At 39.4% G+C, this 17,950-nt stretch overlaps 1 protein-coding gene across 3 annotated transcripts in view; it reads left to right on the top strand.

The window, feature by feature from the left end:
• The first annotated feature begins 10,392 nt into the window (after positions 1-10,392).
• LOC128147493 (heparan sulfate glucosamine 3-O-sulfotransferase 1-like) overlaps positions 10,393-17,950 on the top strand; it is a 61,575-nt gene continuing 54,017 nt past the window's right edge. For 2 of the 3 annotated variants that reach the window (XM_052800107.1, XM_052800106.1), the window contains exon 1: positions 10,876-11,163. The gene's annotated coding sequence lies outside the window, so the exon portion shown is untranslated. Of the gene's footprint in view, positions 10,536-10,875; positions 11,164-17,950 lie in introns of those variants that run through there. The other variant, XM_052800108.1, reaches the window with a different exon arrangement.

Genomic DNA, 17,950 nt, shown 5'->3' on the forward strand with positions numbered 1-17,950 from the left:
TGTTTTCAACTGGAAAGCAGGACTTCAAGGAGCTGAGACTCTTAATTTTGAAATCTGCAATGTATTAAGGGAGCTGTAGCAGATTCAGTCTCCAGGTGACTATAAAATGGAGTCAGCCTATAAAGTAGTTTGGGAGCTGAACAAAGTGTAACTAGCTCACTTAGAAGTAATACAAGTAATATTTTTTCATAATTTTATGTTTAGAACCTTCCACATTTCCTCAGATTCATTTAACCCAGAATAATTATAGCTACACATGTGAAAACGAAGGCCAAATTATTTTATACATTGAATTAAATAATTTGCATTTTAGATACAGTTCTTTATTTTTAACCCTGGGCGTTTCCTTTAAATGTTTTTTTCCTTGAGATTTATCTGCTACCAAGCTTTTTTTTCAGCCAAGGACTTCAACATTCGAGGCCATGGAGCAAAACCGCTGATTTTTTTAAATTTAATTAAATAACTGTCAACCCAACCATAGAGATAAAGGAACTTTAAATGGCCTGAACTTTACAGATTTGGAGAAGTAAGCAGGAGGAAACATGTAAAAGATGGAGTGAATAAGATAAAGGTATGGGATATGATTATTGTTAACATAATCATCTATCAGTCTCTGCTTCACTTGGCTGATTGATAAGACTTCACATTTTCCTTTGAAAACAGTGGATTTACCCTGTTCTTTGCATTAGTCTCTTCTGTATCTTTTACTGTCATCTTTTATATCATAGTGAGTTTTCATCCTGATAAGAGGATAATGACCATTCCATAATGTCTGGATAAATAAAATCCCCATCTAACATTTTCTGAGCACCTATGTGAACAAAGCTAAGCTTAAATGCAACTTTCAGGAAAGCAAACAAACAAACAAAACTGGTAAGGTATTTCTTATTTCTTAACAGAGTACTTTGTTCTCATTTTCCTGCTTATGAAAAAGAGAGAAAATAATTTGCCAAAAAAGCCTAAACTGGAATTGTGCCCTCTTCAGTTAAGTTGCAAAGTTCCATCATCTTTTTACAGTCCTTATAAAGGGCCAAGTACAGTTCTTCAACTATGATCCCATAAGTTCATGGGTCACCCTTTGCCATTTCCTGCATTCCGAGCTTCTCCACAAGGTAGATGCATTTGGAGCTAGGAGCTTGAATCCGCTTCCTGTATGCCACTCAGAAAACTTTACCTGATTCATGGAGTTTGATTCCCCACTGTAAAAAGTACATGCATCTGCCATAGTTGTTTTAGGAGCACTGAGAAGAATACATCTCCCTTACTCCAAAGCTTCATGTGAAATGATGTCATGCAGTCCTTACAAAATGGACTGTTGATATCAAGGTAAAGGTTGCCCTGTAATTTATTTTGACATGGTGATTTTTCCTCATATTTGCTGTAATGCACTTTACCTGAACAATCGTCTGAACAACAGTGGCAAGGATAGTAACTTTTTAACCATGCTATCTGAACTCTGTTCAGAACAGATCTAAGAGTAAATTACAAAGTTGTAATAGCCTAATGACTTATCTACATGATTATTCCTACTATTGGCAAAGAACAACAACAAAAAATTCTATCATAGATGGATTTAATGAGCCAGCTAAGGTTATTCAGTGTTACCACAGCAATCAGACTGACTGTATATAAAATACTTTTCCATGAATATTTTTTCAGCCTGAAGAATAATCAGTTATGCATCTATGTAGACTGGCTAACCATTCCATATATCTTGCATTACAGACTGAACATACCGTTTTAAATCTCTCCCTTTGAAATCGTTATTGCATCTGGAGTTCAGCAGTGTAGTAGATGATAACAAATCCCAGGAATCAGGGGGCTGAAACTCTATACCAGTTGCTTCGAAATACAGGAGTTTAATATATCATGAATGGCTATTTACGGTTTGTATAATACCATCGGTGTGAATAGCAATTTATGCCATAAAAACTGAGAGGTTTCTGTGCTGATTTGCCCATCTGGTACTGAAAATAGTAGGGAGTGTCAGTTTCCTTCTTGACTTCTGTCCTGGTTTCAGCCGCGACAACTTCACAGTATTTGTAGAATTACTATAGAATAAATGATTGGCAACTATGAACTAAAAGGAAATAAATAAATTGAGGAATTGTGTTGACACACTGTAGTACATAAGAGTAAAACTGTTGATGCAGAATGAAAGATAGATTTCCCTGAAGTCAATGGGAATTTTGCTACTGGGTTCCGCGTTGCCAACATTTCACTGCCAGTACAGAGTTTGGCTATTTTTACCTTGAATTAATGTATGGTTCATCTGCTTTCCTATCCCTCCCCACTCATTTTCTCCTCTTCCTACTCTCCCTCCCTCCTTACCTCTTTTTGGTTCCTGTTCTGTATCTGCTGCATCTGCCAGGCAGTTAAATTTTAAAATAGCTTTTCCCTTTGAAGTGCTAATGCCAGCACCGCTATTTCTATAGCAAGTAACTTCACTGACTGTTGTGGTTTGCTTTTACTCTTTGTTTTATGTGTCTGTATGTGCATATGTAGGGTGTTATGTGACTTTAACAGTGAAGAGCTGGAAAAAAATGGAAGGAAAAAACCTCCTAATTAAGTTTCATAAATAAAAGTTAAATCCCAGCTGCTCCACCTCAGGCTGTGATTTTGTCAGATCTCACGAGCTAAGCAGGTCGAACTTGGTGAGTAATTAGATAGGAGACCTCTGAGGAAAACCCAGGGTGCTGTATGTAGTGGCACTGAAGATTCAGTAGCTGCCACTGTTCCTTTTCAGTAAGTGTTAAATCATTGCTTATGTTGTTCTTTCTTCATTCATCCATCAGTTGCTATTAAACATGACAAGTTGGTACAGAACCTCTGTTTCAGAAAACCTTTACACTGTTTATCGCCAGAAGGTAGGATGATGTTCTTCTGAAAGGACCATTTGGTACACACACTCTTTCTATTCTTTAACCATCTACTAGTGGCCAAGGATAGGAAAGTAGATGAACTACACATTGGAGACAGAGTACTGGACCTTTGAGCAGTTCCAGCATGGCATTCATAGGCTTTTTTAATAGGCAGAATTTTTTTCTGTATTGAGTACTTGAGCAATCACTGTTGTCTTCAAGATCACTCTTTTTGCTCTTGAATAAAATTCGTATGTGTGTGTTTATTTTAAACATCTATACTTACCTTATTTACAGTAATGACCAACTGCCCCAATGTGACCATTATACAATATGCTGTACATTTATATACCAAAGTAAAAAAGAATGCATTCCATACTTTGGTGTTAACCTTAAAGAGTTTGTGAGTCCTTGCTGATACTGTGAGATTTATGAAAGCTCAGAGGTGTCCATTTTAAATATTTATGTTTCATTCTTTCACACTGGGAATGTTTCATTCATAAGTGTGTTGCATCTTCTACATAAGTTGTTTCATTTATTTACAGGTATAGAAAAAACCCCACTGATTAATAATGAAGTCACCAGTTACGTATGCACTGAGAAAATTAATCACTTGCACTATCTGGATTATCCTCAAGGTTTGCTTTGGGAAAAATAATTTGAGATAAATGTTTCCTGGTCTGTATCAGTCAGGAATGTACTCAGTTGAACAGTGGGTCAAAGCTTGACAGGTTGTCCTCTTGTATGGCTGTTTCTTTGAGCTGATCCTGTTGTTTATAAGAAACTATAAAATCCTATTTCCCTGAACAAGGCAATGGAGTATTCCTTCATTGCTTGCTCCAAGCCCCTCTCAGCCCACTACCCTGCAGGCTCTCTCCTTTTCTAAGTTTTTTTCAAGGCTCTGGGGAGCAAATTCAAAAGATACCTGCCTACATTCTCTCTTATTTTTTCCTAGACTTGCTGGAGAGGGGATGTAGGGTTGTTAGGGAGGTTACAGACACCTAAATCTTCAGAAAAAAGTTGAGAATTAAAAACTTTTTCTCCTGTATAGGAAAGTCTTTTTGATTTAGCAGGTCTTTGGGGTATTTTAATGATAGCTAGATATACCAGTTTCAGCTCCCAAAGCAAAAGCAATTCTTATGGACACCTTAAAGGAAGGTGTACCTCTGAAAATATGAGATGAGAATTCTGTAAATCAATTAATAACGATATGTATATTTATATTTGAGATTTATCACTTTAATAACAGCATGTATATTTACACCTGAGATTTATCACTCTGTCACACAGCTTTGTTATTGTGCCCAACGGCTGGTCAAAATTTGGGGGTTTGTAGACTATTCCCACTAGAAGAAGGAACCGTTAATAGAGATTGATCTTTTTTCAGTGCAGTCCTGTTTCTAAAAAGCAACATTAAAAAAATGCTGTTTCCTTGAGCCTAGCAGAAATTACACATATTGAAAGAGCTTATTTTCTTCAGAGATTCAACCCATGTCAGTCTGTCGCAGCAGCCCAAAACCTGTCTATGTTTTCTCCTGGGTACCTGTTCTTTGGCAGTAATTTGACATTAGCTCCTTCTACATATTGGCTGTTTCTGCATGTTTACGTATGTCCTACATACATAGCCCCTATTTGTTTCACTTGTATTTATTTCCTGCTTAAAACAGCAAAACCACTCCACCCACTTCATTCACATTCTGAGCTGGCTCTTTCAAGCTTTTGTTTTGTACAGAGACATGTAATTGTGTTTGGGGTTTAGAGACTACAGTCACTCCAGCTACTTGTTTCTGCAAAGGAGCATAATGACTTCTTACATCTATCTTAAATGAAGAGGGACAGCTATACCCAAGAGCTGCAATGAGGTTTACCTGACCTATAATTTTACAGCATTATAAACTACATTTCACCTGAAACTTCAGGGCTAGCAAAACAATAAAGGTCTTGGTTCAGCATTGTGGTGTGGTGAGTTTTCCTTCCAGTGATCTCATGTCTGTTCCACCAGAAGCAGGAAATGCATCGAGGTTCTGAAGGGCAAGTCTGTAACACGCTTTACTCTTTGGGTAATTGCACAGCTTCACGAGGATGTTCAGAGATGGTGTACTGTAGACATCAGCCCTGTGTGCAACTTACCCTACCTAGCTGTGTATAGATAATTTTGGACTGTTTTCAGGGTGAGAGAACTACAAAAGCAACTTTACTTTTAGTTACAGTCTGCTCTTAGTCTGCAGAAGGTACAACTCAGCTGGACTAGCAATTTGGAGTAATGTCTTTTTTTGGATCATCATCTTATTCCTTGCTGTGACTGTTCATTCACCTTTCCTATTTTCTCTCTTTTCTTTCTTCAGTTCACTGCCTCTGGTGACACAATTTAGAGCAATGCAATGGACATATGAGTGAGGGTTATTTAAGATCAAGGGCAATTTTAAAAATCAGAAATAGAGTATATGGCAAAGTGTTTCAGCGTCAAAAATTATCTACACTTGTTTGCAATGCCCTCAGTTAACCCTTCAGGAATGACAGAATTGCCCCATTTTTGGAAAATAAATTTGTCATTTTTCAACACCATTGATGTCCTCTCAGGAACTTGTGTCTATTGCTTTACTGTTAATAAGGATTTCTAACAGTCTTTATGGCTTCAGTGAGAAAAAGTAATTTAATAATAATTAAGATGTCAGGAATTACAATAGTCAATTACTAAACAAACATGAGAGAAGATGCACTTCTCTGGAGTATTTCAAAGGTTGGTACTGTATTGAATACCAGATGCCACTTATGTCAAGCCCTGAGGTTTCATATGATAAAGTTCCTGTAAGTTTTATGCAGATTGAAATACACATTTGTCTAGATAATCTCACTTTGTTATAAAGCTGTGAAGAAATGTCTTTGGAGAATGAGGAAATGTTGAGTCAAATTCACTCTTAATGAACTCTAGTGACTTGAGTACAGAAAGGTAGATCCGCCCTGTTATTTGTCAGATGTTTAATTCACTTAAAAATTAATTGAAAATTAAGGCAAAAGACACCCTTTATGCCTTGAGTTTTAGTCTGTGCTTCAGACTGAAACAAATACTCAATCATAATGCAACTGAAACCACAGTTGCTGTGTAGTGGCCAGAATTAGTCGTAAATCAGACCAACTTCATGAACCTTAGTGGATGAATAACTGTGACCAAACTTTGAGTATTAAGCCTTGAATCAAGAAAATGTCATATGGCCTTCAGGCCAGCGATATTTCACATAGCTGTACTACTATCATCTGCTTTTAGTTTTACTAAATCAGGATTGATCCTATCATAAAATATTTTTCCTTAAATACAATTCATTTTCTAGAAAAAAAATATAGAAAAGTCCATGTTTATATTTTATATAAGCTACTGTAATTAGGAATTTCATGTCAAATACAGTGAACCCTCAGAGAAAATTCAGTGAATGAAATCCTGGCCCTGACAAAGGAATTAGCAGAATTTCTTTGATTTTTCTGTGATCAAGATTTCATCCAGTCTTTGACAGAGATGCACCAAGACTAAATGTTTAGATGTGACAGCACTGAAACTTGAAGTGATCCACAATACGAACACACATATTACTTGAAATATTTCCAATGAATCTGTGTCCATATAAATTCAGATGTTGCAGTAGTAGAACTATGCATCCATATGTAATAAATCTGTCCATCTTTTAATACCAATAAGGCATCAGTTAATCATGTAATAGAAACATAAAGTTGTACTTCAATAAATAAAAACAATGTAAGATATCCAGGGTTTGAAATTTTGAATAGTTTTATAGGTACATAGCTCTACAAAAGTCACTGAGATGACTCACGAATAAAATTGCCCATGCAATTGAGTTCTGCGATAAGGAATCTGAAGAATTTCCAAAAATAGAAGAAACAAGTGAAAACCATTGAAAATAGGTCCTTTCTCCCCCCTCTCTAGTCATGGTGATTTTTCTTTAAGGCATAGTCCTAGGCCATTTGTAAGTAGGAAATCTAGCACAGCAGATAGACTGGACTTTCACCAGGCTAGCAGTACGTGTTTTTTTCCTCTATGCTTTTAATTATACTGTACCTTTATTCTTCTCTCAAAACCATATGACACCTCATCCACCATCTCATTTAACAGCTTTGCTTTTTCCAGAGTTTAATACTAGCCACCTGGAAGCAGGCATCTATATATGGGCAACTATTTAAATGGACGAGATGAAAACTAGTAAACAAATTGTGAAGTGGATAAGGACATGCAAAAGGAAGAGGGCTTATGTTGAAAAGAGATCAATGCATAACATGGAATATGCTAGATTCTTTAAGAATCAGTCTTATTATTTCAGTATCTCTTAATAATTTCACTAGTAATCTTAGAAAAAAAGAAAATATGAAATTTACTGTTGATTCCCAACTTGTCAACAGCACACCCATGATATTGGAGCCAAGAAATGGTGTTATGTTACAGGGTAACAAAATTCCAGATTACACACTAGAGCCTAAGAAAAACTTTTGGTATAATCTGGTAGTTTGAGAGGCAAAAGTTGTACAGCATGAGAAAAATTTGTTGTTTGTACTGAGCACAGGACAAACTATAACCTATCAACATAGGAAAGTCATGAAAGAAAGTAAGGCCGATCTCAGCTTTATCAGTGTTTAAATGGAGATGGAGAGACTTAATGCTATTATGCACATTACTAGTAAGAGTTTACTAGAATGCCATAGAAATCTGTCCATCAGTGTTTAAGACACGCTAATTCAAACTGTAATAGGTCATAGATGTTATCGGGGAAATACAGAACTTGTTTTATGAAAAGAGATTAAAAAGGGATCTGGTTCAATTAAATAAAAACTGAGTGTTGTATATTAATACATCAAATGGTGAACAGAAGAAACTAACACTTAAGAACATTATTGAGAGAGAAACAACTGAGAATTTCTAATCAGAGGAGTGACGTTCAGGCACTGCCTTTAGTAGGAACAGTGAAACAAACTGGTTTTAAGATGAACCACTGGATTACAGAAGATATTAGATAAGGTAGTCTGCTGAAAAGCAAAGAGTTTTGATTGGTGATTCACAAGTTTTGCTCAAGTCCCACATTTTTTTACTTTTTACTGCTAAAACTGATGTACTCAACTGAAATTTTTGATTCTGACAAACTGATATTTTTTTCAATAAAAACTAGATAGAACAGTTCCAACTAATGTTATGTGATTGTGTTAGAAGACCAGTACTAAGTGCAATGAAGTAATATGGTGGATATAGCCAGAATCAGTCAGAAAACAATGAAGAAAATGAAATCCACCTGAAAAACAGACACCAGAATGAAAAGAAAACTTCGTTTCATCAGAGTATTAATCTAGGACACACAGTTTTAAAATCAGAAACAGCTCTCTGACAAATCTCTGTCAAAATCAATTGGGCTGTGACAAATAATGGGATGATGTCATATGCTGTATTTTAAAAGCTTAAAATTGGCTTTACCTGTATTCTTATCCTACAGTAAGAATGGCTTGCAATATACATGGGAAACTTCAGAATTCACAAATGTGAAGAAAATGTGAAAATTTTGAAAAAGATGACGAGATTTTTCTCTGCAGAAGGCAAGTATTATTTAAAAAAGAAAATTCGGCTGTAATTCTCGAGTGTAATTGTGCCAAATGTGTAGTCTAAATGCAAGCATTCAAGTATTAAACAGAGAGACTTTAGTCCTGCTATAAGTGCAAACCACAATGCAACCTCTGCTGTGGATTTACGAGTAATTACTCTTTTGTATACAAGTAACGCAAAATCTACAGCATAATGCGAAAGGAAAAATAACAATCAAGTGTCATGTAAATGAAATTTTCCCACAAAAGCACTCTACCTTTTCATTTCATTTTCTTCTTCCTCCTTACACAGCTTTAATCCTCATTGCCTATGATTATCTAACTAACAGCTTGTGACAATTTGGGGGATCTCTCTATGTAAAGCTTATGAATTCTGTTTGAAACTTGGGAATCTCTATATATAGCTGTGTCAGGTTGAAAATTCTTTGCTAATCTAAAATCCACAAGAGGTGACAGGAGAAATTTTTGGTCCTGGCACACAATCAATAAAGAATTGTTAAACCTTTATAATATCCTATTCAAATACAGTTCCTTGAAGCATGATGATGCTACCAGGTAGGCAAACCTGGTTTTATAGATGAGGTGAGGAGGTAATAAATAGGTCATAAATCATCTGTTCTACACAAATTTCATCACCTGATAAGGGAGCTACCTGACTAAGAAGAAAAGGTGGCTGGAAGAGCAAGTGTCTCTTGCTTGGTGTTGCAGACTAAGTGCATCTGGTAGTAAGTATTGGAGGGGGATGGTGGACTTGCAGGACTTCTACCTATATTTGGAGTGGAAAATAAAGGCAGAGAAACGCAAACGAGCTCCTGCCTTTAACAGCTGTTCTGCAACTCTTAAAATCTGAGTGGTTCCTTACCCCTGCTGTGAAGAAACTCCAAGTCCAGCATACCGCAAGTTTAAACAAATGGTACTTGAAGAAATCAGCACTGCCCCTCAGAAGAGAGGCCAGTAAAGCCCCGTGCCAAGATCGGCGCTGGAGGACTGGGGAAAGAGTCGGCGTTGCTGCTTCAGCAGACCAAAGCAAGCTCACGTACCCACCAGTGGTCTGCTGCATGGAGAAACCTGGCTCTAGCAACTGGCAAGCGGCCGAACAGTTGTTTTTACCGAGGCTGGCGAGGGGTTGGCTACTTTTGTGCAAATGAGCCCTGTCCTGCTAATGCGGTGACGGCCACATGGATGCTCAGTGGCCTTTCTGCCGGCAGGGATTCCTGCACTGCCCGGCTCATCCCCTCCGTGCTTGGCAGCAGGCAGCTCGGGGCTCTGCGGCCCTCCTTCACGGCCAAGGCACCTGGCGGGCCGCTGGCAGCGAGAAGATGAGCGAGGGGTGCACCTCCCGACCGCGGCCTGTTCCCCGCTGAACCGGGGAATCCCCCCCCCCGGCGCTCAGCTGAGCGGCGACTGAAAGCCCCTTCGCGGCGTGGAGCCTTCGCAACTTCCCACGGTTACTTCACCCTTCCCCGACCGCTGCCCGCCCGGGTCTCGGGGCGAGGTCCCGCCGCCAGCGGGCTGAGGCCGCGCGTGTCGCGCCCGTTGAAGCCCTAACGGTTCCCCGCGCGGGCGGCTCGCGCGGGCGGCTCGCGCCGGCCGGGCTGCCAGGGGTGCCGGCGGCGCCGGGCGGGGGGTAGAGATCGCCCGGTCACCTGCCCTGAGGAGTCCCCCTACCTCTCCCTCAGACCTGGCAGGGCACGGGCAGCCGCGGCGAGCCGGCCGCTCGGCGCAGCCTCCTCTCTCCTCTCCTCCCTCCGCGCTGGCGGAGCCCTGCGCCGGTGGGGGAAGGGGGGGGGGGGCTGAACTCCGGGCGAAGGGAGGCTCCCGTGCACCCTGCCTCTCCCCAGCCCCCGCTCCCCTCCGCGTGCCTCCTCCTCTGGTCACTGGGACTGATGAATTAATCATGATGTGGCTGCTGTTAATGCATTTATGTGGAGCGGGCTGTGCCACCGGCTCGAGGCGTAGCGCGGCGGGGTGAGGGAGTGAGGAGAGCGCCGGCCCCTCCGCTCCGCTCCGGCGGGGAGCCGCCGCCGCCAGCCGCACGGAGCCGAGGCCCCGGCCGCACCGCTCTCCATGGCTCCGGAGGAGGTAAAGGGAGTCGGGACTCGCTCCCCGTTTCCCCGGCAGTCAGGGAAGAGGGCAGGGCTGGCGGGTGTGGAGGGGGCACGGCGGCGCTGGCAGGGCAGCTTTAACTTGCCGGGAGGTGGGGGGGGGACAAATGCGCGTGTTGGCGGGGGCGGCGGGGCGGGGGGTATTCGCCTCTCGTCGCGGAGGTTCCCCCCCAAATTCTGCCCGTGGTTTAAAAATTGCTCTCTTGGCATAACTCCGCGGGAGCCAGGCTCACTTTCATCGCCGCTGACGCTGTCAAAAACGTTGTGGCTTCAGCAGTAACAACAGCGAGCCCACTCCCTCCGCCGGGCTGCCGGGTCACCCGCTCCGTGTGAGAAATTAAACACTGATAATCCATTAGCTTCATCTTCCCCGCTTACGCGAGAGTGATGAAGACTTGCTAATTAATTTACATACGAGGCAATGATCTCTGAAGGAAGGAAAAAATACCCCGTTGCACCTGCTCCGCCGAGACTTGTCATCTGAATCTGGAGGAGAGCTATAAATCATGTAAAGTGTTCGCGGTGGAGTCGGCTTCTGAGAGCTGTAGGATTATGTATCCAAATGCTGAATTTATATTTCCCACTAGGAAAAGACTGAAACTCAGGTCAGATATAAACTACATAATTTCATTTAAAACTAAACTGTAGTTATTTATTGTAATTCTAGAGGGGGGTTTTCTTCTTTCCTGATTAAATAGAAAGTACCATTAGAGCATGTAGTAATGATTTACACATTATAGCCTGAAATCTCTTGCAGAGTTAGAAGTGGTTGACAGTATAAGGATGATGCTTTAGAATCACGTATGTCCTCTTATTTTTGCTACACACGGAAGGATTGAGAATAACCAGGCTGTTGAATTTTACTTTCAGTTTTAGTCTGTGCAAAACCATATTTTCTGAGATATAGAATGGAGGAAACTTGGACTAGGGAGACCACAACTGCCACTGAAAATGTTGACTTTCTCAACTGCGGCAACTAAAATCTGTGTGATGTCTGCTTTGATTATTTCCATCCTTTGAAAAAAACTTTTTAAATGTGATAAGCTACTTCCAAGAATTTAGCTTACTCCTCCTAAGACAGTACTGTAATAGTTCTTGACACTTGCCTGTTAAATGAGCTAAATGGGGGAGAACTACTCTTCAGTAAGATGTTTGTGTTTAGGGCTATTTATTCCTGTGGCAGCTATTTCTCCATAAATTAGGAAATGGGGGTTTTAGGCTCATAAGGTCATGGTTTCATATTGTGGAAGTTATTAATACTTTAGTTTTATGACATCAGTGAATTTTCATATATCTGACTAGTTTTGTTGCTGGCAAAACTAGACTGAGGTTTTGTCATTTCAGATAGAACTAATTTAGATTGGGGTTAATTGCTTTAGTAGCCTAACATATTTTTGATCATATTATTAAGTGGCAAATATTATTAAGTTCTTTTGTTCCAATTATGTAAAAATACTGCCTTCTGATTAAAAAGATGTTGTGTGTTATAGATGGAGACTGTACATCGCATTAAGCAATGTCATCAGAATGAGGGAATTAAGGAGCTTGTGTTCCTCAACAGCACATGTGATTTGCAAGTTTCATAAGTTGTGAGCTTATTGTAAAAGTGTGTGTATGTGTGTGGCAATAGAGGGCTATACTAGTAAAATAAACTCATAATAACCCAGAAATCTATGAGGTAAGCAAGAACATATAAGCTAGGCTAACCACTCAATATGCTTACTTTGAAACCAAGCGTATATGCAGTAGTTTTCGAATCACTGTTCTACAGCAACAGAATCAGGGAGCCAAAAATAAGCACAAGCCAGAAATAAAAAGACAAAAATTCAAAAGGAGACTAGTCAGAAGGGAAGAAAAATTTTGAAATGGAGTCCTTCTGTCAAATCCAAGACTGCATGTCATTGTTGAACTAAGTCATACTCACATATACAACAGTTTATGACATTTAAGGTGAAAGCCTCGGTTTAGTCTATAACAAACCAATTAAAAGAGATTCTGTTGAGGATTTGGTTTATCACAGAAAAAGAGATGGTAGAGGTAAAATGACAGTCAATAAAGGTGGACTTTGTTAGCTTTATCTTTGAACTTGGACAGGATAGCAATTTGTTTTCTTCTCTGATTCTTCTATCTCTAACTGGAAATGCTATCATGAACAACAGTCCCCAAAGTGGCCAAAGTATATTAAGTGGTGGACAGTTATTGGTCTGAGATAGCACTGTAATAGAAATACTTCTTCTGTGAAACCAGCATTGTTCTGGCCAGTGCTTTGGCTACATAGATCATACATGGATAACATGGAAGTTCTGAAAAATTAGGGGTTTGAACAATTTCTGTCATTGCTTAAGCTTCACTCCAGTGTACATTTTTAAATTAAATTTATGTTTGGCTGCCAAAGTGTGGATCAAGTTACATTAGAAAAGCATTTGCTTCTTTTCTAATCTAAAATGAAAAAATAATTTGTCAGCCAGAAGGATGTAGGGAAATGTGTTTAGTCACCTGACTTCATTGTGCATACAGTAATGACTTGACTGTGTTTGATACAATGGATTGTGGGCTTGGCGACTTCAATGAATGACAGACCCACCTACCTTTTCAACATCTGCAACAGGCTGAGCATGCTTTTTGTATCACGAAACCATAGTGCTGCACATTTCTTGATGGACATAGCTTTGAAAGGAGCTGAATGGAGAAGAGTTAGCTGTCTGCAACATTGCTTAATGTTCTCTTAATGCTATACAAAATAACTATGAGGCAACTGGTCCGTACCTGTAGTCACGTGAATATGCCTTCTCTATTTTCTGTAGCTGTTTTTTAATTACACACTGCCATAAGAAAACTTTTGAATGGGTTGTTCAATGATTAACATAAAAAGTAGTATGTTACAAGGGGCGCGGGTAGCTGTATGTCCTAACAGAAGCTTATGTGAAGTTTTTGGATAGTAACATCAATGTAGAAAGGGTAGGCCCAGCATATGAGGCATGTGTGTGCAGAGTACAATCAAATTTCTTTTTTGGCTGGTTATATAGTAAGCAGGAATCCATTAAACTGGCAAAGAGGACAAATATTTAATGAAGACCTAAAGAGGTAATATAATTTCAGTATGTTCGCAATGCACTTCTCTGTTTAGTTGTTGATTAAATCTTTTGGTCTCAAGGAGAGCTTCTAGTCATCTGCTTTGGTGCAACATTCTATAAAAATATGTAAGCTAGAGGGGTAGGGGTTTAAGTCTTAAGACTGTTTTCTCTTAAAGATAAAAAATTGCATGTAGTCCTCTCATAGCCCCAGTTGAACTTTAGTGGGAATAGAGGGAACAAAAAGACTGGGAAGAGGGAGAGCAGAATAGGGAGCAGTTCTTCATCATAGTAATTCAGGGCTGAATAAAAGGCCTTTCTGAGTCAGGCAACAATCTTATCTAATCTCAGCCATAAAGTCACCACAGTCTACCTTAAAGCCGGTTAAGTACTTTGCCCTGTTGCTCTTTCTGGAAAGATGTTTCAAAATCTCTCTCCTAATGCTTACTAACTTTCTTTGAACTTCCAGCCTAAATATATGCTTTGATTCCTAATTTTTAGTATCTCAATATTGTTATTTAAAACCAACTCCTTCCTTGGTGTGTAGCCCTCAATAAATTATAAACATTGATCATGTGCCTTCCTCAGCTTTTGTGTGCTAGGATCAAACAAGCAGAGCAAGCACCTTTTAGTCTGTCTTGTAAAACAGAATAAATAGGAAGATACAGAGCCTAGTAACTTGATTCTCCTGAATTCTGAACATACCTCACCTGCATCAAATACCTTGTACCTGAAGTGTTTCCTCAAATTCCTGAATAATAGTGCTAACGCTCCACTTGGTCTACTGAAAATACTTTATCAGATGTTGGTGAAGATCAAGTTTGATTTACAGGTATGCCAGGTTGGCTTAATCTTCTTGCAGTAAACTAGACATAGGTGTATGATTTCTCTTTTCCTGTTGCTCTCAAATGATAAGACACCATGTAATCACAGAAATTCTGCTATTTGTAATCATGTGGCTTTGAAGAGTTGCTAAATGTTTTCCCATTTCTAATATGCCTGTCCCAATGGTTCTCCAATTTATTCTGTAAGTTAGCGAGAGCCTGCCCTGGATCAAGAGTGCTTCCTGTAACCAGTTTTTATCAAAACACTTCTATCTAGGTTAGATATTAGGAAAAATTTTTTTACTGAGAGGGTTGTCAAACATTGGAATGGGCTGCCCAGGGAAGTGGTTGAGTCACCATCCCTGGAGGTATTCAAAAAGCGAGTGGACAGGGTACTCCAGGGCATGGTTTAGGGGGCATGGTTAATGGTTGGACTTGATGATCTGGAAGGTCTTTTCCAACCGAAATGATTCTATGATTCTATGATCTTTTTTCAGATTCATAGACAGGAAATAAAGTGAGTCTGAAGAAAGATTTTAAATAAGTCCATTCAATATGTCACCGTTAGTCAGTTTTATATTCACTTCATTTTTTGTGTTACACCCTATCTTTTCCAACTCAGTAAATAATTGCTGGGTGAAACCATATCAAATTCTTTACTGAAATCTGGCGAGATTGGAGTCTGAATTTCCTTTGCCTTAATATTTGCTTTTCACAGTTAATTTACTTGCTCCAGACTAACATATCTTTTCAAAGTTATGTTGAAATTATCCTGATTTTTTTTTAATTGTCCTCCTTATTCTTAATTACCTTGTAATTGAAAAAAAGAAAACCCCAACTTTTCATACATTGAAGTCAGGATAACAATAGCCTAGGTCACTTGCTGCTTTCTTCTTACACCTAAGCACCACATTTGCTACTCTCCAACATACTCTCCACTTAGATCTAGCTTTTTTTTGCTACTCACTGTTTAAAAGGAGTAGTACCTTATAGATTTCTGCTGATGATATTAGGTCCTGTGTAAATTCCCTACCCTGTGGCCAATCCATTAATAATCCAGGGAGGAAGCATAATTTAATAGCTCAAAGGCCACTGTCATTGAGATCAGGGGACTGATCCAAACACTTTTTTTTTAATACTTGGTTTAATTTCCTAGGTCAGCTTTGTGTCCCTATTGCTTCTTTCTTTACCCATTCCCCCCTTAAATTACTGTCCATTCTGTTCAGCTACTCAGATGGTGTTCTCTTGAGACTTAACACAAAAACAGGAGAGAGGTGGAATATAGTGGGATTTTCATGACATGGGCAGCACTTGAAAATTAAATCATTGAATTACTACTGAAAATGTACTATAGAAGTGGAAAGTAGTAATTGTGACTGTATAATTCAAATTTACTTAGGTTATTCTGTTAAATAACAGACTGACCTATGTTTGTGATCAGTAAATTTGTTGAAATTATATAAAGATATTCTAATTCCCTAGATATCACTTTGGGAAGACAGCTAGTTCATGTGGCTCCACAGAAGAAAATTATGTCTTGCTTTTGAAAGGACTTTGAAACCCTTTTCTCAGTTTTATGTCCAAGTTTCCTTGACCTCAAAAGTGAAGAATCTCTCCAGGATTCTGTTTTTTGCTGGGTTGTCTGTCTATTTTTTGTACACTTTTCTTGTCTCTCAAAGCGGGTTCCTATTTTCAATCCAGTCCTTATTTCTACTGGTATCTGTGAAACAAGTGACAGTTACCAGAGCTTTATCAGTCTTCCTGCTGCCTACAAAGTTTTGAACGGAAACTGTGGAATTGACCAGAATCTCTTGCTAATGTTGCTGCAGGACTGCACCTCTGTCTGTAGCCTCAAAAAGCCATTACCCTTTTATGTATATTTAGAAGTTTCCAATTATTAATGTAAGAATCTATTCTGTTCAAATATTGAAAAAATTTCTATAGGGAAAAAAATCAGTTAAGCCCCTTTGGCTAAAACTAACAAATAGATTAGGAAGTTTTTAAGCCTAGAGAAGAAAGGTAAGCCCTTTGTATTAATGAAATAGATGTTTCTAACTGAAATATGAAGTAAGTGGAAAAGCTACTAATGGGACATATGTGCTGCATTGGCTTGAATAACTTGACCTGGAATAAGAATATGGGTACATTTCATTAATTAAGTTAAAGTGTGGTTTTGAAACAACTGTATTTTTTAAATGTTTCCTTTTTTAACCTATAAATAGTATTTTGCATTAATCTTACTTTTATTGCTTTTTGACATTGCAACTTTTTTTTTAAACCTTTCACTAGTGTTGATTTTGCTTAATCCCCGAAGTGTAACAAGATTTCCATGGAAATATGATGGTGTAGTATTACTCTTACTTCATACTTAAAATTTTTAATTGTAGATAAGAAAGCAGAGTATGTCATATAAGTGATACATTGAAAATTCAGGATAGGATGTTAACATTATCATGCTAAATAGCAGTAGTTTGCCTTTATATATGTAATGCAGCTGCTTACACAAAAGAGCACGTGGATATATAGCCACAGAATCACAGAACTGGAGAAGGTAGAGGGGATCTCTGGAGATATCTGGTCCAATCCACCTGCTCAAAACAGGGTCACCTAGAGCATGTTGCCAATAGCTATCTCCAGTTGGGTTTTGAGTATCTCCAGGGATGGATACTTTACAGCCTCATTAGGCAAGCTGTTTAAGTGTTAGACAACCCTCATATGAAAAATGTTTTTTCTTGTGTTCAAATGGAATTTCTTGTATTTTTGTTTACACCTTCTACCTCTTTTCCTTTCACTGGATGGTACTGAGAAGAGTCTGTCTGTGTCTTCTTATACATACTGATTAGATCCCTCCTGAGCTTTCTCCAGGCTAGAGTCTCCCAGCCTCTCTTCATATGACAGCTATTCCAATCTCCTTATTGTCTCTGTGGCCTTTTAATGGATGCACACCAGTGTGTCCGTGTCCTTCTTGTACTGGGGAGCCCAGAACTGGACACAGTGCTCCAGATGTGACCTTACTGGTGCTGAGGGGAAGGATCACCTCTCTCAGGCTGCTGGCAGTGCTTTTCATAATGCAGCTGAGGAGCGTGTTGGCCTTCATTGCCGCAAGGGCACTTTGCTGGCTCATGTTCAACTTCTTGTCCACCAGGACCTCCCACATCCTTTTCTGCCCAGTTGCTTGCCATCTGGTGGGTCCCTAGCCTTTTACTAGTGCATGGGCTTATTCTTCTCTGGGTGAGGAATGTGCATTTCCTTTTGCTGAACTTCATTTCTCCAGCCTGTTGAGGTCCCTCTGAATGGCAGGACAACTACTCCCAATTTTGTATGGTCTGCCAACTTGCTGAGGGTGCGCTTAATCTCATTATTTAGGTCATTAATGAAAATGTTAAACAGCATTGGCCCCAATATCAACCCTTTGGGGTACACCATTAGTAACTGGCCCAGCTGAGTTAGTAACTGAACTAGTAACTCCAGCTGAGTTTTGTGGCACTGATCACAAA

The sequence above is a fragment of the Harpia harpyja genome, chromosome 10, assembly GCF_026419915.1.
Source record: "Harpia harpyja isolate bHarHar1 chromosome 10, bHarHar1 primary haplotype, whole genome shotgun sequence".
Lineage (NCBI taxonomy): Eukaryota > Metazoa > Chordata > Aves > Accipitriformes > Accipitridae > Harpia > Harpia harpyja.